The sequence below is a fragment of the Heterocephalus glaber genome, unplaced genomic scaffold (assembly GCF_053883595.1).
Source record: "Heterocephalus glaber isolate CG9 unplaced genomic scaffold, H.glaber_assembly_v1.0 deba00001547, whole genome shotgun sequence".
NCBI classification, from domain to species: Eukaryota; Metazoa; Chordata; class Mammalia; order Rodentia; family Bathyergidae; genus Heterocephalus; species Heterocephalus glaber.
In genome coordinates, this window is record NW_028258340.1 from 7,028,546 (window position 1) to 7,049,427 (window position 20,882).

The 20,882-nt window shown below is 36.9% G+C and overlaps 1 long non-coding RNA gene across 1 annotated transcript in view; it reads right to left on the minus strand.

The window, feature by feature from the left end:
• Positions 1 to 1,917: 1,917 nt before the first annotated feature.
• The window catches only part of LOC147824333 (uncharacterized), a 98,169-nt gene continuing 79,204 nt past the window's right edge, over positions 1,918 to 20,882 (minus strand). The window contains exons 3-4 of the long non-coding RNA XR_015442428.1: positions 20,093 to 20,138; positions 1,918 to 5,868 (exon numbers count right to left, since the gene is read on the minus strand). This is a non-coding gene — a long non-coding RNA (uncharacterized LOC147824333). The remainder of the gene's footprint in view (positions 5,869 to 20,092; positions 20,139 to 20,882) is intronic.

Here is a 20,882-nt window from a genome sequence, read left to right on the forward strand (position 1 = left end):
TCTCTGAAAACTATAGCACTCTGAAAAGAGAGATTGAAGATGATATCAGAAAATGGAAAGTCATCCAGTGCTCCTGAATAGGAAGGATCAACATAGTGAAAATGGCCATATTTCCAAAACTGCTATATAGCTTCAATGCAATCCCAATTGAAATCCCAGCAGCATACTTCACAGACTTGGAGAAAACAATCCAAAAATTCATTTGGAACAAGAAAAGACCTAGAATAGCAAAAGAAATTCTAGATAACAGAGACATGGCAGGGGGTATCACAACTCCCAACTTGAAACTATACTACAAAGCTATTGTGATAAAAACAGCATGGTACTGGCAAAGAAACAGACCTGAGAACTAGTGGAACAGATTAGAAGATGCAGAAACAATGCCAGACACACTCAGCCACCTCATCTTTGACAAAGGAGCCAAAAACCCTCACTGGAGGAAAGATAGCCTCTTTAATAAATGGTGCTGGAGAAATTAGGTTTCAACTTGCCAAAGATCAAAACTAGACCTATATCTCTCACCATGCACTAAACTAAAGTCAGAATGGATTAAAGATCTAAATATTACAATAGAAACGTTGAACTGGCTGGAACAGAGGTTAGGTAGGACTCTTGAATACATTGGTGTAGGAAAAGACTTTATGAACAAAATCTCAGTTGCCCGTGAACTAGCACAATCAACAAGTGGGATCTCTTTTTACTGAAAAGCTTCTGCACAGCTAGAGAAACCACCAGCAGTGTGAAGAGACAACCCACAATGTGGGAAAAAATCTTCACCTGCTCTTCCTCAGACAAAGGCATACTATTTCAAATCTATAAAGAATTTTAAAAGATCAGACCTCCCAAATTTAAAGACCCAATCCGAAAATGGGCATCTAAAATCAGCAGACATTTCTCAAACAAAAAAGTAGAAATAGCAAATAAATATTTGAAAACATGTTCAACATCAGTGGTCATTAGAGGGATGCAAATGAAAAACAACACTGAGATTCCACCTCGCTCCAGAAAGAATGGCTGCTATCATGAAATCAACCAATAACAAATGCTGGCAGGGATGTGGGGAAAGAGGAACCCTCCTCCACTGCTGGTGGGAGTGTAGACTGGTGCAAACACTGTGGAAATCAGTATGGAATTACCTCAAAGAACTAGGACTGGAAATCCCATTTGACCCCGCTATTCCACTGCTGGGGATCTTCCCCAAAGAATTAAAAGAATCATACCACAGTGATATATGTGCACCCATGTTCATAGCAGCACAGTTTGTAATAGCTAAAACTTGGAAACAGCCCAAATGCCCATCAACTGGAGACTGGATAAAGAAAATGTGGGTTTTAAAAAAAAAATACAGTACTACTCAGCCATAAAAATAAGAAATTAGAGACATTTATAGGTAAATGGATGCACATTGAGGTGATATTCTTAAGTGAAATAAATAGGGCATACGTGTAAATAGCGAATAGTTTCTCTGGTGTGAGAAATTGAAAGAGTAAATAAGGACTAAAAGGTATAATAGATAATGTGAAATAGGAAGAAAAGGGGCAAAGGGGAAGGGGAAGTGGGAGGGGTGGGGGAAGGAAAGAAGGGAATGGAATTAATATGAGAAAATGGAAAAATGGAAACAAAGTCTTTGTAAATAGGGAGGGATGTAGGGGTTGAAGGGAGGGAGGGCAGGGGAGGGGGGAAAAATAAAAACCAAGAGAGATTATGTAAATTTGCAAATTTCTAATGATGAATGTCATTATATTGTATACCTAAAATGTACCAATGATTAAAATGAATAATTGATAATGCAAAATAGGAAGAAAAGGTCCAAAGGGGTAGGGGAAGTGGGAGGGGTAGGGGAAAGGAAAGAAGAGGAAAAATTATGAGAAATGGAAACAAAGTCTTTGAAATAGGGAAGGGAGTGCAGGGAATGGGGAAAAAATAAGAGCCAAGATACATCATGTAAAGGTACAAGTTCCCAATGAGAAATGTAAGTGTATTGTACACTTAAAATGTACCAATAAAAGAATTTTTTAAAAATATGAGAAAATGAAAGAAATGGAATCAAAGTCTTTGCAAATAGGGAAGGGTGGAAGGGTTAAAGGGAGGGCAAGGGAAGGGGGAAAAAATAAGAACCAAGATACTCATGTAATGGTACAAGATCCCAATGATGAATGTAATTGTATTGTATACCTAAAATGTACCAATAAACTTAATGGGAAAAAATAAAAGAAAAAAGAAATTTAGAGATCTAATGCCACTACTCTTTAAACTCTTTAATGAAATAGAAAGAGAAGCAACACTCCCAAAATCATTCCTAATAGCAAGTATCACCCTAATACCAAAACCATAGAAAGACCCAACCAAAAAAAAAAGAACTACAGGCCAATCTCCCCAATGAACATAGACACAAAAGTCCTCAATAAGATACTGGCAACAGAATGCAGTAAATCATCAAAAAGATATAAAAAGACATGGCTTTTGTAGGTTGGGTCTTCAAATACCAGTTTAAAAAATATTGACCAAAAAAATAAGCATCTCACACTGGCATGTTCAAAAGCTTTGGATAGTCTGTTTCAATCAACATCTCCCAAATATCTCCTCATTGCTGCTCTGAACAAGCCTGTGTATTTTTATTTATTGTTGAGCTTTTGCTCATGGAATTCTTTTCCTAGATACTCATCCATCCCTCTCTCATCAACTCTGCCCTTTATATGTACTCAAATATTCAATCCTTCTTTAATCACTCTAGTAGAATAACTACTAAACTTTATATCTCTTTAGTGACACAAAATACATCCTTCCTTCCATTTTTTTTCTCTCTGCATCTATATTCCCTACCAGATTCTCTTCCTGAAAGTTGGAATCTCTTTTATATCTTAATATCCCTGCCAGTGCCTAAAACAATGTGTTGTTTATACTAAATGTTCAACAACCCGCAGGTGAATAACAACTGTTAATATTTATTAATATGAGTTTAATAGCCATAATATTAAGATTGGTGAACATGGCAAATCTAGACCATGCAACTTTCTTTGTAGTGCAGCTGCAAAAATTGCTGTCCTACAATGACTGATTATGTTTTTGAACAGTTGTAAAATATTAGCTATGGAAAACACCACAGAGACAGAACTAATTTATCTGGTACTTAGTTGAAATTCCACACTGCATGAGGCAAGAGAGGAATTATTCTAAAAGCTTCTTCTTATGAATGATTTAATAAGTCCTCTCTACCTATAAAACAAAATTAATTTAGAGATAAATATTGTTTGGAAAGTTTTTCAAATGTAAACTTTTTCAAAACCTAAAAGTACTTGTTATTAAATTTCATTAGGAAATTCAAAAATAAGGCAAGACAATCCCCTGAGGCATCAAGACAATTTTCCATCAACCACCTTTGGGAGGTTGGAGTAGTGCAACTGCGCAAGAAAAAACTAGAAGACTCAGGAGGCTTTAGAGTCCAGTCCCTTCAACACTTAGCTCTTTCAGGCTCACAGGCTCTTAGACTACTTTACAGTCCATGTTCCTTGGGTTCTGGCTGCCCGAACCTTAGTTAATAATCAGGCTGTTCAATGCCTTGCCCCTCACTCAGTTAGCTTCATAAGAGTTGGAGCTAGAGCTGGAATAGGGGTTCAGCCTTGTATCATATCTCCTAAAACACTTCATGGAATCCAGCTGCATTGCTGCCCAGTGCTCTCTACCAGAATTCCACCAGAAGACCGCTGTATCAAAGTCCCTTGAAGTCTGTATGGGTTGAGAATTTAGGGGAATGAGGATTCCCAAATATTCATACTCTGGGAATGGACTGGAATATAATCTGGAGACAAAGGGAAGGGGACACAATGGTATAAGCAAATAACCATCATATTTACATAGGAGAGCATCATTATATTGGAGAGACATTACATATTCAGATGACTGGGGCAAAGATTGAAGTTGAGAAATAATGAAAGACAAGGCCTGGAGTTAACATGATCAGAATTTTGTCTTGAAAAAGCCATTATGGAATGAAAAGAGGTCAGATGGGAGCCAGAGAGAACAATTAGGAGGAGATTGCTGTCATATTAATGAGAAGAAATGAGGGGGAAACAGGTCCATCACCAAAAGGGACAGAAAGAAGTGAAAAGATCTGAAAATTTTATGAAGATACAATTGACAAATTATTCACTGTGTTGGGGAGGCGAATATTGGAAGAGGATTCCCAGTTAAAATTAGGCTGAATGGTCTAATGGACCAGAGTCAGTGTGGTTAAAGGGAAGTGGGTTCTGGACATGTCATAGGAATAATTTTCTTCTAGTAATCAAATCTCATACTGTTCCAAATTGAATCAATTTCCTTGACCTAAGTGACAAATTCAAGACATTTGCTATTTAACCCAAATTCCTAACACTGGAACAGCTCAATTGTCCAATCACTTCAACTTCTACCTTTCAATCCTCGTACAAACCAGATCTCTGATGCAGAGACCCTGTCTATATTTCAGGCCAATTATTTCCTTCTACATCAGGCTGGGGAACTGAAGATGCTGATCTGCTGGAGGCAACCAAGGCCAATGCTAGAGATTGAAATGGGATCTGTTTTTTTCCAAAAAAAAAAACAGACTGCAATGGGACAGTAAAATTAGAAAGTGAAAATGGGCAAAGTATCTCTTGTGAATGTTCTCCTATCTGCCTATTAAAATTCCACCCATCTTTCAGTATAAGATTCAAACATTACCTCTTTAAAAGAAGTCTTTCAAGCCTCCACATTTACCCCTAAACTGGAAGTGCTTATTTCACTTTTAATTTTTTTAACATATTATAACCTGTCTTCAAGTACTTACATAGTTTATAAGTTATAATGGTCATTTCACTACATATGTTCTGCTTCCTACTAGATTATAAATCCCTCAAAGTTGAGAACTATGCTCCTTAATCTTTTATGTATTCATTCAACAAATATTTGAATGATTGAATAAACAAAGAAATGAATATCTATTTCCCAGTGTCTTGTATATAACATCATCCTTCCTCAGCAAATCTTCCCAGAGCTTTTAAAAAGAGTTTACTTTATCAGCCTTTAATAAACAAGGAAATCCTACATTTGTACAACATGGATGAAACTGGAGGACATTAAGCTAATGAAATAAGCCAGGCACAGAATGACAAATACTACCTGATCTCACATGTATGTGTAATTTTAAAATTTGAATTCATCAAAACAGAGAGCAAAATGATGCTTACCAGGGGCCAGGGATGGGAGAAGTGGGAAGATGTTGATTAAAAGGTACAAACTTTCAAATTAATTTCTGCAGATAATATAGAGCATGTTGACTCTATGGTTACCAATATTGATTCATATGCTTGAAATTTGCTAAGAATAGATCTTAAGAGTCAGACCACACACATACAAAAAAGACTTTTAAAAGGTAACTCTGAGGTTAACTTGATGATGATAATCATTTTATCATATAAAGCATATCAAACATCATCTTGTACATTTTGAATGTATGTAATTTTATCAATTATACCTCAACAAAGCTGGAAAAAATTAAGAGGCTACTTTTGATAGCCATGACTGCCACCTCCCTCCTCCAGGCTAGTAGTAGAAATACAAATAGTCAAAATAAAGAATGAAAACAGCAAAAAATGGAGTCAGAAGAAGAGACTTGGATTCAATTGATCTTCCTTTTTCTTTCATACTACTTTTTCCACTTTTAAAGTAATTGCGTTGATTTCTATATCTTCTTCATTTAACTTTGGCAATTCGTATGTATCTAGGAATCTGCCCATTTCTTCTGTGTTTTCCGTTTTATTGGAGTAGAGGTCCTCGAAGTAGGTATTGATGATGCTCTGGATTTCTGTTGAATCAACAACTGGGATCTCATCTTATTAAAAAGCTTCTGCACTGCAAAAGAAACCACCAACAGAGCTAACAGACAACCTACAATATGGGAAAAAAATTTTAGCAGCTGTACCTCAGACAAAGGACTACTATCTAGAATATATAAAGAATTGAAAAAAATCAGACCCCCCAAATTCAAAGATCCAATTCAAAAATGGGCATCTGAAATGAACAGACATTTCTCAGACAAGGAAATAAAAGCAGCAAACAAATATATGAAAAAATGTTCAACATCACTGGTCATTCGAGAGATGCAGATGAAAACAACACTGAGATTCCACCTCACCCCAGAAAGAATGGCTGTTATCAAGAAATCAATCAATAACAAATGCTGGCAGGGCTGTGGGGAGAAAGGAACCCCTCTCCATTGCTGGTGGGAGTGTAGACTGGTGCAACCACTGTGGAAGTCAGTATGGAGATACCTCAAAGAACTAGGACTAGAGGTCCCATTTGACCCAGCTATTTCCCTGCTGGGTATCTTCCCAAAAGAATTAAAAGAATCATACTACAGTGATATATGTGCACCCATGTTCACAGTGGCACAGTTTGTAATAGCTAAAGCTTGGAAGCAGCCCAAGTGCCCATCAACTGGAAACTGGATAAAGAAAATGTGGTTTTTTTATAAAATGGAGTACTACTCAGCCATAAAGAATGAAAAACTAGAGTCATTTGTAGCTAAATGGATGCATATCGAGCTCATACTCTTAAGTGAAATAAATAGGACACACATGTGTAAATACCAAATAGTTTTACTAGTGTGAGAAACTGATAGTGTAAACAAGGGTTAAAATGATTAAAATGAATAATTGATAATTTGAAATAGGAAAAAAGGTCCAATGACAAAGGAGTGAAGGGAGGGGAAGGGGAAAGGAAAAGAGGGAAAGGAAAAACTGAGAAAAGAAAAAAATGGAAATGAAATCTATGTAAATATGGAAGGGCGGGGGGGTGAAGGGTGCACAGGTAATGGGGAAAAAAAATAAGAACCAAGATACATCATGTACACGTACAAACACCCAATGAGAAATGTAAACGAATTGTATACCTAAAATGTACCAATAAAAGAACAACAACAAAAAGTTAAAGTAATTGCATTGAACTGCTGCTAAAATCCCAAAGGCTTCAATATTTTTATAGCCAAATTTGAGGCAAACAGTTTTTCTTTACCCTGTCCAATCCCTTCTCTGTAAATAAATGAAATATACTCACCTTATTTTCCATCCCATCAATATAAGTGTAAGTAAAATGATTTACAAAATGATGGCCTTCAATAGTTTGCCAATATGTGGCACACATTTGAAGTTGTGTCATAATGGAGTTTTGAAGTAATTAAAATTATTTCATGACTAATTAATAACAGTTTAAAACCCCATAAAGCATTCCAACTTAAGCATTTCTATTCATACTCCATCTGCCAAATATTAAGTAGAACAGTACAAAAATAGGAGAGGGAAAACCACTTCCAATTATGCTCCCATTTTTTACTTATTTAGGGCAATAGCTTAACTCAAATTACTTCTCTTGATTAATAGCATTTAATACATAAAAATGACTATAAACATTCATTATGAATGCGTAAGAAACCCATTTTATTCTATTTTCAAAGAAAAGGAAAATAGAACTATCCTTTTTAGATTTGTCTAAACAAAGGCCAATAGTAGTTAGAGAAAACATCTGTCTGAATAAAATCAGAAAATTCCCAAGGACATACTTAACTACTTCTAAGCATGACTTCAGAACAGACCCACCCATACATGTGTCTTGCAGACCAGATGGAATGATGAAATTTCCCAGTCCCTCTGGCATTCATTTAAATATTTGGCTGTCCAGATACAAACTTCATCCGACAAATAAGAATGACTCTTCCCAAAATAAGTGGTTCAAGCCATTCTCTTACTTTGAAAAATAACAACAAAATTCCTCATGCTTTAATTCATACTTTACAAACACTCTTTCTGTTCTACAATTTAAAGACTTTCAGTTATTCAAACATTGATTGGTCTTCTCTCCTGAACAAGGCACTGTGCTAAGTGCTGCAAGTCTAGAAAGTTGAAATAGATACATTTTTCTCTTCAAGGGTGAAATGTTTTGGTAAGAGAGATAGAATTTACTTATGAATATCTACACTGCAATAGCATGAACTTACACAGGAGAAAAGAAGTAAGGGCTTTAAATTGATGTCATATGGTAAACAGAATGAGTATCAACATTTATGACTGGGGAGATAAAGGAAGAATTTCTGGGGAAAGTAGTATTTGATATAGAATGTGAGGTTGGTTAAAAGTCCAAGAAGCCATGGTATAAGGGACTGTGTCAGCTTTTCATCTCTGTGACCCAGTATCTGAGAAAAACAATTTAAACGAGGAAAGGTTTATTTCAGCTCATTTCTTTAGAGGTTTCAGTTAATGGTGGGCTGGTTCTATTATTTCTGGTGTTGAGGAAAGACAGAACACCATGGCAGAAAGGCATGCAGAAGAAAGCTGTTCACCTCATGGCAACCAGGAAACAGAGAGAAAGGGAAAGAGCTAGAGAAAAGTTATACCCTTCAAAGGCAGGACCCCAGTTTCCTACTTCTGTAACTAAGCACCACCTACTAACAGCCCATTCAGCTATGAACTCATCAATGGGCTAATCCATTGATGAGGTTAGCACCCTCACAAACCAGTCACCTCTCTAGGTATCTCTTATTCAATCAAGTTGACAATCAAGATTAAGGCGAGAAATACCATGTAAATGTGATATGCATGATCATTTAGAATATATAGAAGACATTGTTAGCATGCTATCCATACCCCTTTGGGAGTAATTGCTCTCTACATGTTACCCTCAGACTCAGAGGCATTGGAGTTGGTTTATAAATTCTTTAACCTTGTCACCTTTCAAGTTAGATGTCCCATAATAGGTCCTGAGTAGAGCTAATTGCAATTAGTACTCACATGTATTGACTACTTTCACTTCCCTGTATTACATCCCTATGTCCCTAATGGTGTTTCCTGACATTACTTCCCAGATAAAATTATTCACCCAGACCTACTCATCAGATCTGTTTTTGGGGGAATGCAAACTAAAGCATTCAGCCAACTGGAAGTGTCATTGATGACTGATAAAATAATCTACTATTTCAGAGGTCACTGGAATAGAACAGCCTTTCTCCTAAACAGCCATCAGTAGGGTGTCTGTGATCACTGATTTCTCCTTCTTGGAGATTTACAGTATACCTCAGGATAAGGATGGTGTTAAAAAGTGTATCTGCAAAACTTAAACTTATTTAACATTGTTTTAATTGTTATATAAAACTTATTTGACTCCTTTATTAATTTCCTTGTTAAAGACAGTTTGGAAAGTGCTAGAATTGGAACTGACACATTTCTAACTTCAATGAAATTCCATTTACTCTTCTTTCATGGATAGCCACAGCCAAATTAAGGCATGTTTGCCAGTGCCATAATATTCAGTAGTTCAAGCCAAATTTTCATTTCATTCAAGTATATTTTAGCTTGTTTGTTAATGATGACAGATTGAATTTTGACTGCTGTAACCTAAGCAATGTTCAGTACTGTTCAGAGTCTCAATTCACATGGTTTTTTATGCCCCAATGACTTCACCCTAAATTTTTGTGGGCACTATCTAAATTCAGAGTTGGACAGAAGGTTAAAAAAGATTCTGGGAAGATGTCAATGAAACATGAATTCCTGCTGCCTAATTCCAATCTGAATGTTTCTTACTTCTTCTGTACAGGGACAGCCACAGGGTACAGACAGCACGTAGGAACTGAAGATGAAGAGAAAGGTTTAGTCAGCCACATTGAAGTTCTAAGGAAGGAGTTTCCACAGAACTGTGCATCCTACTCTAGAGTGAGCAAGAGTCTGGGAAATTTTTTTTTAAATTTTGTCTGTGGCAAAAACTCTAAAGGTGAGAACCAGAGCTTTTTAGTTCTTGGAAATGTATTTGTTCTCTAAAATTTTATAAACTTATTCCACCTCAGAGGAAGGTAGTGAAAGCTATAGAGAGTTGTCTAGGAAGTACTTATAAGGCAGCTAAATCTTGGGATGAGTTCTCCCTGTCAGAGAGGCTGCAAGAATTTGATCTTTCAATCTGAAAAGACAATGAGCAGTATGGTTTCATTCTAGCATCTCTACAGGGAGCAATTTGCCTGAGAGAAATTGCACTACTGAAACGAAATTACTAAAGGACACAATAACAACATGGAGGAAAAAAGAAGCACCTAATGATGGTCCAAGCCTGTTGCAAATAATATTTTCTGGGACCAAAAAACATGCTTCTGTTTGGTTTTTTGTTTGTTTTGTTTCTTTTTTCTTAAATTCTTTTATTGGTACATTTTAGGTATACAATTCATTTACATTTATCATTGGGCGCTTGTACCTGCATATGGTGTATCTTGGTTCTTATTTTTTCCCTATTCCCTGTCCTCCCTTCACCCTCCCCACCCTTCCCTATTTACAAACACTTTATTTCCATTTTTTTCTTTTCTCATAATTTTTCCTTTCCCTTCTTACATTTCCCCTTCCCCTCCCACTTGCCCTACCCCTTTGGACCTTTTCTTACTATTTCAAATTATCAATTATTTGTTTTAATCATTTTAATCCTTATTTACACTTTCAGTTTCTCACACCAGAGAAACTATTCGGTATTTACACACGTGTGTCCTATTTATTTCACTTAAGAGTATGGCCTCAATATGCATCCATTTAGCTATAAATGTCTCTAGTTTCTCGTTCTTTATGACTGAGTAGTACTCTATTTTATGAACAAAACACATCTTCTTTATCCAGTTTCCAGTTGACAGGCACTTGGGCTGTTTCCAAGCTTTAGCTATTACAAACTGCGCCGCTATAAACATGGGTGCACATATATCACTGTGGTATGATTCTTTTAATTCTTTTGGGAAGATACCCAGCAGGGGGATAGCTGGGTCGAATGGGACCTCTAAGCCTAGTTCTTTGAGGTATCTCCATACTGATTTCCACGGTAGTTGCATCAGTCTACACTCCCACCATGTTTGGTTTTTTTTTTTTAATCAATGGATAAAATGAAAGAGAAGGTGGTCATTTCTGAGACCCATGTTGTTGATATGAAAGATCAAGAGCAAAACATTGCAAAACACAATGCAAGGAACTTCAGCTTCCAGCCAAAAAGGAGAAACTTGTCCCAGAATAACTTTCCTGCCAAGTACCATTATAAAAGCTGGAGAACACATAAAATATCTGAATTCATTGGAGCATAAGGCAGGGCAAGACCCCATGGAACAAATTTGCAGAGTTGAAAAGTACACTCAAGTAGGTGCCACATTTGTCTGTGACTTTTCATTTAGAACATTTGCTAGTTCACTGCACTGAGAATTGAAGCCCACCAGAAAGCTGTAGTCAGAGGCTTGTAGAAAACTCTCTGGACTGTAAAGAAAAAAAATTAAAGTTTGGTGTTGCCAAGGAGACCATAACGTCAAAGAGAAAAAAGAGGTAACCTAAAAACTTCTAGAATCAAGCTCACTGTAAGATATTCAATGATTCCTAAGTTTTATGCATACCCAAGGTAGGAGTCCCAGAAATCAAGAAGAATGTAACTTCTGGGAAGCCAAGAGCTTCAGTAGTCTAATAATGCTAGGGAATCATAATATGAAGCTCAGGCTCAACAAAGCAGGTTGACCCTTTTAAGTATACAAGGTTTCAAATTGAGACTCCAAAAGTGAAATTTCCTTAAAGTCAGAGTGATATTCTACTGGTAAAACAAACTGGAAATAAACCAGACATAACAAAGGCTAACACCTGTCATCAGCTGGATCTAGGTGATCTTCCTGTACTGAGCATGCTTGCCAGGAGAAAAATTAATAAGCATCTACAATTTTTCATATGTAATTCCCCCATTCAATTAAAAAGGATTTCTTGACATGTCAAAAAAACATGAATAAAAGACCAAATATCAAGAGAAAGACCAGACAATAAAAATAGATAAGTGAGTGATTTGAATACTGTCATTTCCAGATAGGGAACTTAAAATAACTACAAATAACACATTTAAGAAAGCAAAAGATGAAGAATTCCACTAGAGAACTGAAATTATATATATATGTGTGTGTGTGTGTGTGTGTGTATAAACATATTTTTAAACATACATAGATATTAAAATGAAATACTATAAACTGAAAAGCACTTTTACTGAAATTAACAACTCAATAGGTAGATTTGATAGCAGAAGAAAGAACTTGTGGACTAGAAAACAGGTAATAGAAAATATTCATAACTGAGAGAAAATATAAAGATGGAAAATGCAAAAAAACATATGGGACAAAATTATAGTACTTAATTATGTGTTATAGAATTATAGAATGTGCTGTTAATAGCATCTCAGGAAGAGAGGAAAAAAAGCAATGATTGAAAAAACACTGGCCAAGATTTTCTAAAACTAAATGTGTGTGTGTGTGTGTGTGTATAAATTCAAGAATCTCTATGGAATCCTAGCAGGATAAATACAAAGGAAATTCATAATAAAGCTCCTAAAACCCCAATACAAAGAGAAGACAATACAAGCTTTCAAAGGGGAAGAAAGATACTACCAAAATAGCAATAATAGTAACACCATCTAATGTCTTTTCAAAAGAAACCATGAATGTCAACAAACAATGCAATGACACATTTCAAATACTTACACAAAAATGTACCAACATATAATTCTACAGCCAGTAAAACTATTTCAAAAAACAAAACAAGTTAAATGTTCTAGCAAATAGAAATGAGACTGTAAAACTCCACCAAAAGAAATACTAAAAAAAGATCTTCAAGTGGAAGTGGAATAATACAAGAGAAAACAAAAAGTACTGTGAAGGATAAAAGTATGATTTACTCTAAATGAGTATAGTTTCTTTAGGATTAGAAATAATAACTTAATATAACTTTGTAAGATTTTAAATATATGAAGAATTAAATATTGACATCAGTAATATAAAAATAGAGAAGAGAAAGTGGAATTAAAGAGTTGTAAGGCTCTTAAATTGCTAAGGAAAAGATAAAAGTATTTATTTAAGGTAAATGGTAATATGTTAATTATACACATTACAATCTATAGGATGAACACTAAAGTAAATTTTTATGCCAGCTTCATTGATATATAGTTCCCATATCATAACAATTTATACATTTAAAACACACAATTCAATAGTTTTTAATCTGTTCAGTTTGTTGTTGGTATATAGAAATGCTACTGACTTTTCATGTTGATTTTGCATGCTACAATTTTACTGAATTCATTACTTAGTTTCAATAGTTCTTTTGGTGGAGTCTTTGGGTTTTCTATCTATACAGTTATGTTATTTGCAAATACAATTTACTTCTACCTTTCTGATTGGATGCCTTTATTTCTTTTTCTTGCCTAATTGTTCCGGGTAGGACTTCCAGAACTGTGGTAAACTAAACTACTGTTGAACATCCTTGTCTCATTCTTGAACTTAGAAGAAAAGCTTTTAACTTTCCATCACTGAGTATGATGTTTGCTGTGGCCTTGTGATATTGGCCATTATTGTATTGAGGTACATTCCTTCTATACCAAAATTCTGTTTTTTGTTAAATAGTTCTTAACAATATCTGTGTGTATATATATATATATAAAACATTGTATAATCAGGGAGAATACTCTGGAATGCTAAATACTAGTTTATTTACATTGGTTACTGGGAGTGTCAATGAGAGTGTCAATTGGTTACTTCAAGCATCGATAAAAATTAAAGACTTGGTTTTTCAAAAGTTGTCTACTGAGGCAGGTCTGCCCATGCCCTACCGAGGTCCTGAGTCACACAGAGCACGCCGAATCAGCGCACTGCGGACAGGCAGGTCTGCCCATGCCCTGCCTGCCAAGGTCCTGAATCACACAGAACACGCTGAATCAGCCCACTGTAGACAGGCAGGTCTGTGTACGCCCTACCGAGGTCCTGGGTCACGCGGAAGACACCGAATCACCCCGCTGCAAACAGGCAGCCACCTGGTTCCACACTACAAAGATGCAGAGGACACCAGACCACCAGACCAAGGTACTGAGTCCCGCTGTTCCGGGCCCAGAGGTAGGGGCTTCTGAGCCGTCGTCCCACTGCTCCTGGTCCACAGGACAGGGCTTCCCGGTCACCATCACTCCCGCTGCTCCCAGCCCAGAGGAAAGGGCTTTTGGGCCACCTTCTGTCCCTCTGCTCCTGGCCCAGAGGAAGGGGCTTCCAGGCCACCATCCCTCCCACCGCTCCCAGCCCAGAGGGAGGGGCTTCTGAGCTGCCATCCCACTGCTCCTGGTCTAGAGGAAGGGGCTTCCCGGCCACCATACCTCCCGCTGCTCCCAGCCCATAGGAAAAGGCTTTTGGGTCACCATCCCTACCGCTGCTCACGGCCCCTGTCCCACCTCACCCAGCTCAGAGGACGTAATCCATCCAGGCGCTAACAGCCCCCTGGCCCAGTTGAAATGAGAAAACAAGTAAATAAGTCTCAAAAGGAGACTTCCAGATCACCTACAGCAGCTCCAAAGGGAAATGAGATGGAACACTCTGATACTCAACCACCTGGACCCACTGAACTGGCAACAAAAGGGGATCTGGAAAAAATGAAATCAGAAATAATTTCTCAGGTAAGAGGAGAAATTGTGTCCCTAGTGCAAGACATGATTAATAAATCTAGAGAGGAGCTCAGGAACATGATGGAATCCCAACATAAGAAACAGAATCCATAAAACAGATCCAAATAGATTTCCAGGACACGACAAACTCCACTGAAAGTCTACACAGCAGAATGAGCCAATGTGAGGACAGAATTTCAGATATAGAAGATAAGATTGCAATTAGTGACCAGGAAAAGAAAAATTGCTTCAAAATTATAAGAGAACATGAGAAATCAATCCAGCAGCTGCTAGATGATGCAAAGAAGAATAACATAAGACTGACTGGAGTCAATGAAGAAACAGGAGAGAGTGGAGATGACATAAAAAAATCTCTTCACAGAAATAATGGCAGAAAACTTCCCAAGCAGGGGAAAAGAGCTTGACATACACATAAGTGAGGCATATAGGACTCCAAATAGCCTTGATCAAAAAAAATCTACACATAGGCATATAATGGTTAAGTTTCCAGAAACACAACAGAAGAACAAAGTTCTCCAAGCAGTCAGAGAAAAGAAACAAATCACATACAAAGGAAAGCCCATCAGAATCACAGCAGACTTCTCAACACAAACCATCAAGGCAAGAAGAGCTTGGAGTGACATATTCCGAGCCCTAAAGGAAAACAGCCTCCAACCCAGATTGATGTACCCTGCAAAACTATCTTTCAAAATGGATGGAGAAATAAGATACTTTCATGACAAAGAGCAGCTTAAGAACTTTGTGAATACCAAACCAGCACCCAAAGAATTTTACACAATATCCTAGGAACAGACATTGAGGGTCACAACCCCAGAAGGCAAAACAGAATGAACCCATCTGGCATGACAAGAAATTAAATGTAAAGGAGGAGAACCCAACAAAAAGAACAAGTCATGGCAACGACAAGTCAATACGTTTCAGTTATAACCATCAACGTTAATGGTCTCAATTCACCAATCAAAAGAAATAGACTGGCAGAATGGGTCAAGAAGCAAAATCCAACAATATGCTGCATACAAGAAACACACTTAATTCAAAAGGAAACTCATAGACTGAAAGTTAAAGGGTGGAAAACAATACTCCATGCAACAGAAACCCGAAAAAAAGCAGGAGTAGCTATCATCTTTGCAGATCAAGTAGATGTCAAACCAACATTGATTGAGACGAAGAAGGACACTACATCCTTGTAAAGGGAAGAATCCAAGAGGAAGAGATGACAATCATAAATATCTATGCACCAAACACTAGTGCACCCAACTATATAAAACAAATACTAACAGACATGAAAAGTCATATAAGCACTAATACAATTGTAGTGGGGAACTTCAACACCCCACTGTCACAAATAGATAGATCAACTAGACTAAAAATAAGTAATGAAATACTAGAACTCAATCGAACTCTTGAACAAATGAACTTAACAAATGTTTACAGAGTCTTCCACCCCACAAAATCAGAATACACATTCTTCTCAGCTGCATATGGGTCATTCTCCAAAATAGACCACATACTCACACATAGAACATGTTTAAGTAAGTGCAAAGGAACTGAAGTTATCCCCTGTATATTATTAGACCATAATGCAATGAAATTGGAGATCCATAGCAAAAGAAACTCAAAACATTTCATAAACACGTGGAAATTGAACAACACACTTCTAAATAACCAATGGGTCACAGAGGAAATTAAAGAAGAAATCAGACAGTTCCTTCAATTAAATGACAATGACAATACAACATATCAGAATCTGTGGGACACAATGAAAGCTGTCTTAAGAGGGAAATTCATAGCAGTGAATACGCATATTAGGAAAACAACCTGATGCTGAACCTCAAGCTTCTAGAAAAAGAAGAGCAGGACAACCCCAAAGCTCATACAAGGGAGGAAATTATAAAGATCAGAGGAGAAATCAATGCAATGGAGACTAAGAGAACGATACAAAAAATCAATGAAGCCAAGAGTTGGTTCTTTGAAAGAATCAACAAAATTGACAAACTTTTAGCAAACCTTGTCAGAAAAAGGAAAGAAAAGGCCCAAATCCATGCAATTAGGAATGAAAAGGGTGAAATTACAACAGACCCAGCAGAAATCCAGAGGATCATCAATACCTCCTTCCAGAACCTATACACCAATAAGATGGACAACACAGAAGAAATGGACAGATTCCTAGATACATATGAATTACCAAAGTTGAACGAAGAAGACCTAAAAATTCTGAACAACCTAATATCAACCAATGAAATTGAAAATGTAATTAAAAAGTTATCAACTAAGAAAAACCCAGGCCCTGATGGCTTCACTGCTGAATTCTACAAGACATTTAGAGAGGAACTGCTGCCACTACTGTTTAAACTCTTCAGTGAAATTCAAAGGGAAGCAATACTCCCAAATTCATTCCTGGAAGCAAGCATCACCTTGATCCCCAAAGCAGAGAAAGACTCAACTGAAAAAGAGAACTATAGGCCAATCTCACTAATGAACATGGATGCAAAAATCCTTAATAAGATAATGGCAAATAGAATGCAGAAGATCATCAAAAACATCATACACCCTGATCAAGTGGGATTCATCCCAGGGATGCAGGGATGGTTCAATATACGAAAACCAATCAACGTAATACACTATATCAATAGAGCCAAGGACAAAAACCATATGATTATCTCCATAGATGCAGAAAAAGCATTTGACAAAATCCAACATGCATTTATGATAAAAACCCTACAAAAAATTGGAATAGATGGTCTCTACCTCAAACTGATAGAAGCCATCTATGAAAAACCAACAGCCAATATCAGACTAAATGGTCAAAAACTGAAATCCTTCACACTAAAATCAGGAACAAGACAAGGATGTCCACTATCACCACTCTTGTTCAATATAGTTCTGGAAACATTAGCCATGGAAATTAGACAAGAGAAAGAAATAAAAGGAATAAAGATAGGTAATGAAGAAGTCCAATTGTCATTATTTGCAGATGACATGATACTCTATATAGAAGACCCCAAGAACTCCACCAAAAGTCTTCTAGACTTAATAACCAAATTCAGTCAAGTAGCTGGTTATAAGGTCAACACACAAAAATCAATAGCTTTCCTGTACACAAACAACAGACTCACTGAGAGAGAAATAGGGCAAATAATTCCTTCCACAATAGCATCCAAAAAACTGAAATACCTAGGAATCAACCTAACGAAAGAAATCAAAGACCTCTTCTCTGAAAACTATGGCACTCTGAAAAGAGAGATTGAAGATGATATCAGAAAATGGACAAACATCCCCTGCTCCTGGGTAGGAAGGATTAATATAGTGAAAATGGCCATACTTCCAAAACTGCTATATAGATTTAATGCAATTCCAATTGAGATCTCAGAAGCATATTTCATAGACGTCGAGAAAACAATCCAAAAATTCATTTGGAACAAGAAGAGACCCAGAATAGCAAAAGCAATTCTAGGTAACAGAGACATGGCAGGGGGTATCACAATCCCCAACCTGCAACTCTACTACAAAGCTACTGTGATAAAAACAGCATGGTACTCGCAAAGAAACAGACTTGAGGACCAGTGGAACAGATTAGAAGATGCAGAAACAATGCCAGACACACTCAGCCATCTCATCTTCGACAAAGGAGCCAAACACCCTCACTGGAGGAAAGATAGCCTCTTTAATAAATGGTGCTGGAAAAATTGGGCTTCAACTTGCCAAAGATTAAAACTAGACCTATATCTCTCACCATGCACTAAACTAAAATCAAAATGGATTAAAGATCTAAATATTAAAATAGAAACTATGAACCAGTTGGAACAGAGGTTAGGTAGAACCCTTGAAGACATCGGTGTAGGAAAAGATTTTATGAACAAAACCTCAGTTGCCCGTGAACTAGCACAAACAATCAACAAATGGGATGTCTTCTTATTAAAAGGCTTCTGCACAGCAAGAGAAACCACCAGCAGTGTGAAGAGACAACCCACAATGTGGGAAAAAATCTTCACCTGCTCTTCCTCAGACAAAGGTCTACTATCTGGAATCTATAAAGAACTTACAAAGATCAGACCTCCCAAATTTAAAGACCCAATCTAAAAATGGGCATCTGAAATGAACAGACATTTCTCAGATAAAGAAGTAGAAATAGCTAATCAATACATGAAAAAATGTTCAACATCACTGGTCATTCGAGAGATGCAAATGAAAACAACGCTGAGATTCCACTTCACTCCAGAAAGAATGGCTGCTATCATGAAATCAACCAATAACAAATGCTGGCGGGGCTGTGGGGAAAGAGGAACCCTCCTCCACTGCTGGTGGGAGTGTAGACTGGTGCAAGCACTGTGGAAATCGGTATGGAGATACCTCAAAGAACTAGGACTGGAAGTCCCATTTGACCCCGCTATTCCCCTGCTGGATATCTTCCCCAAAGAATTAAAAGAATCATATCACAGTGATATATGTGCACCCATGTTCATAGCAGCACAGTTTGTAATAGCTAAAACTTGGAAACAGCCCAAATGCCCATCAACTGGAGACTGGATAAAGAAAATGTGGTTTTTTTATAAAATGGAGTACTACTCAGCCATAAGAAATGAGAAATTAGAGACATTTATAGCTAAGTGGATGCACATTGAGGCAATACTCTTAAGTGAAATCAATAGGACACACATGTATAAATACCGAATAGTTTCTCTGGTGGGAGAAACTGAAAGTGTAAGTAAGGGCTAAATGTATAATAGGTAATGTGAAATAGGAAGAAAAGGGGCAAAGGGGAAGGAAGTGGGAGGGCTAGGGGAAAGGATAGAAGGGAATGAGATTAATATGAGAAAATGGAAAAAAGGAACAAAATCTTTGTAAATAGGGAGGAATGGAGGGGTTGAAGGGAGGGCTGGGCAAGGGTGAAAAGTAAGAACCAAGAGAGACTATGTAAAGGTGCAAATTTCCACTGATGAATGTCATTATATTGTATACCTAAAATGCACCAATGATTAGAATGAATAGTCGATAATGTAAAATAGGAAGAAAAGGTCCAAAGAGGTAGGGGTAGTGGGAGGGGCAGGGGAAAGGAAAGAAGGGAAAGGAAAAATGATGAGAAATGGAAAAAATGGAAATAAAGTCTTTGTAAATGGGGAAGGGTGGCGGGCGTGAAGGGAGGGCTAGGAATGGGGAAAAAATAAGAACCAAGATGTATTATGTAAAGGTACAATTCCCAATGAGAAATGTAAGTGTTGTATACCTACAATGTACCAATAAAAGAATTTAATACAAAAATAGTTGTCTACTATTTTTTAAAATCATTTTTAAAAACATTTTTAAATGTGTATGACAGTTTCTAATTCACATGAAAGTCCATACAGGAATATGCATGCATCAACATGAAAGGATGATCTTGCAAAACATTTAATCTTGCAAAACCTGAGGTGTCGAGATTTCAAAAAACTTTTACTTTCTTCCATACATTTTCCTGAATTGTTTGAATTTTTCAAAAGGCAAAAATAAAAACAATAAAACTATTTCTGTTGTTAAAGACAATAAATTAAAATAAAGGTAGAAAATTGAAGAAAATAAATTGATGAAGAAGCCAAAGAAGAATTAGAAACCAAGCAATGAAACATACCAGAAATGTGGTGGGACGATCTCTCTGTGTCTTCTTTGATTGGAACCTGTCACCAAGGCAACAATGTCAGTGGCTTCCAGATAATCTCTTTCTTATTGTTTCTTAAATGACCATTACCTATATCTGCATCAGAGATGACTAACAATCCATCCATGAATAATTAGCCTGAAAAACCAGGTGGAAAACGTGCAGCATACTGTGTCTTGCAGGTCCCCTTGATTTGTCATCTCTCCTGTGATTCTGCTTGATATGGACCAAGGTAACTACTTCTTTAGATTTGCTTATTTAAGATGAGATCATTGTCCATTATGCCCAATTACCAGATCCCATTATCCAAACCATCAACTTTTCTCTACTCCTTGTGTCAGTAAAAACAACTCTTCCCCAGTCACCGCCCATATAAGCTATAAAACAAGTTTCAGGCTTCCACAGTGAATCATATCCCTGAGATATTAGCAGAGGCCTGCGTTTCTTAGGTTGACATGTCTTTCCTTGATGGTGACACCTTTCATTATCCACCCACATACCACCCTTAAAAGTTCTTTAATCATCATTAGTTCTGTTTGCTCTGAATAAATCTCATGCGTAATTCCTGATGGGTGTATGGGATAGGAGTATGGTATCACTTTTCCTTTGCATAATAACAACAACCATTTTCTCTTTTCTAATGACCATTACTCAGCCTTTCCTGAGCTACTGAAATCATGTTAAATAACCATTTCTAAATTCTATTGACCTCTTTCACTGTAATTTTGTTCAAACCAAAGAGTTTAGAATTGTCCTTCACTCC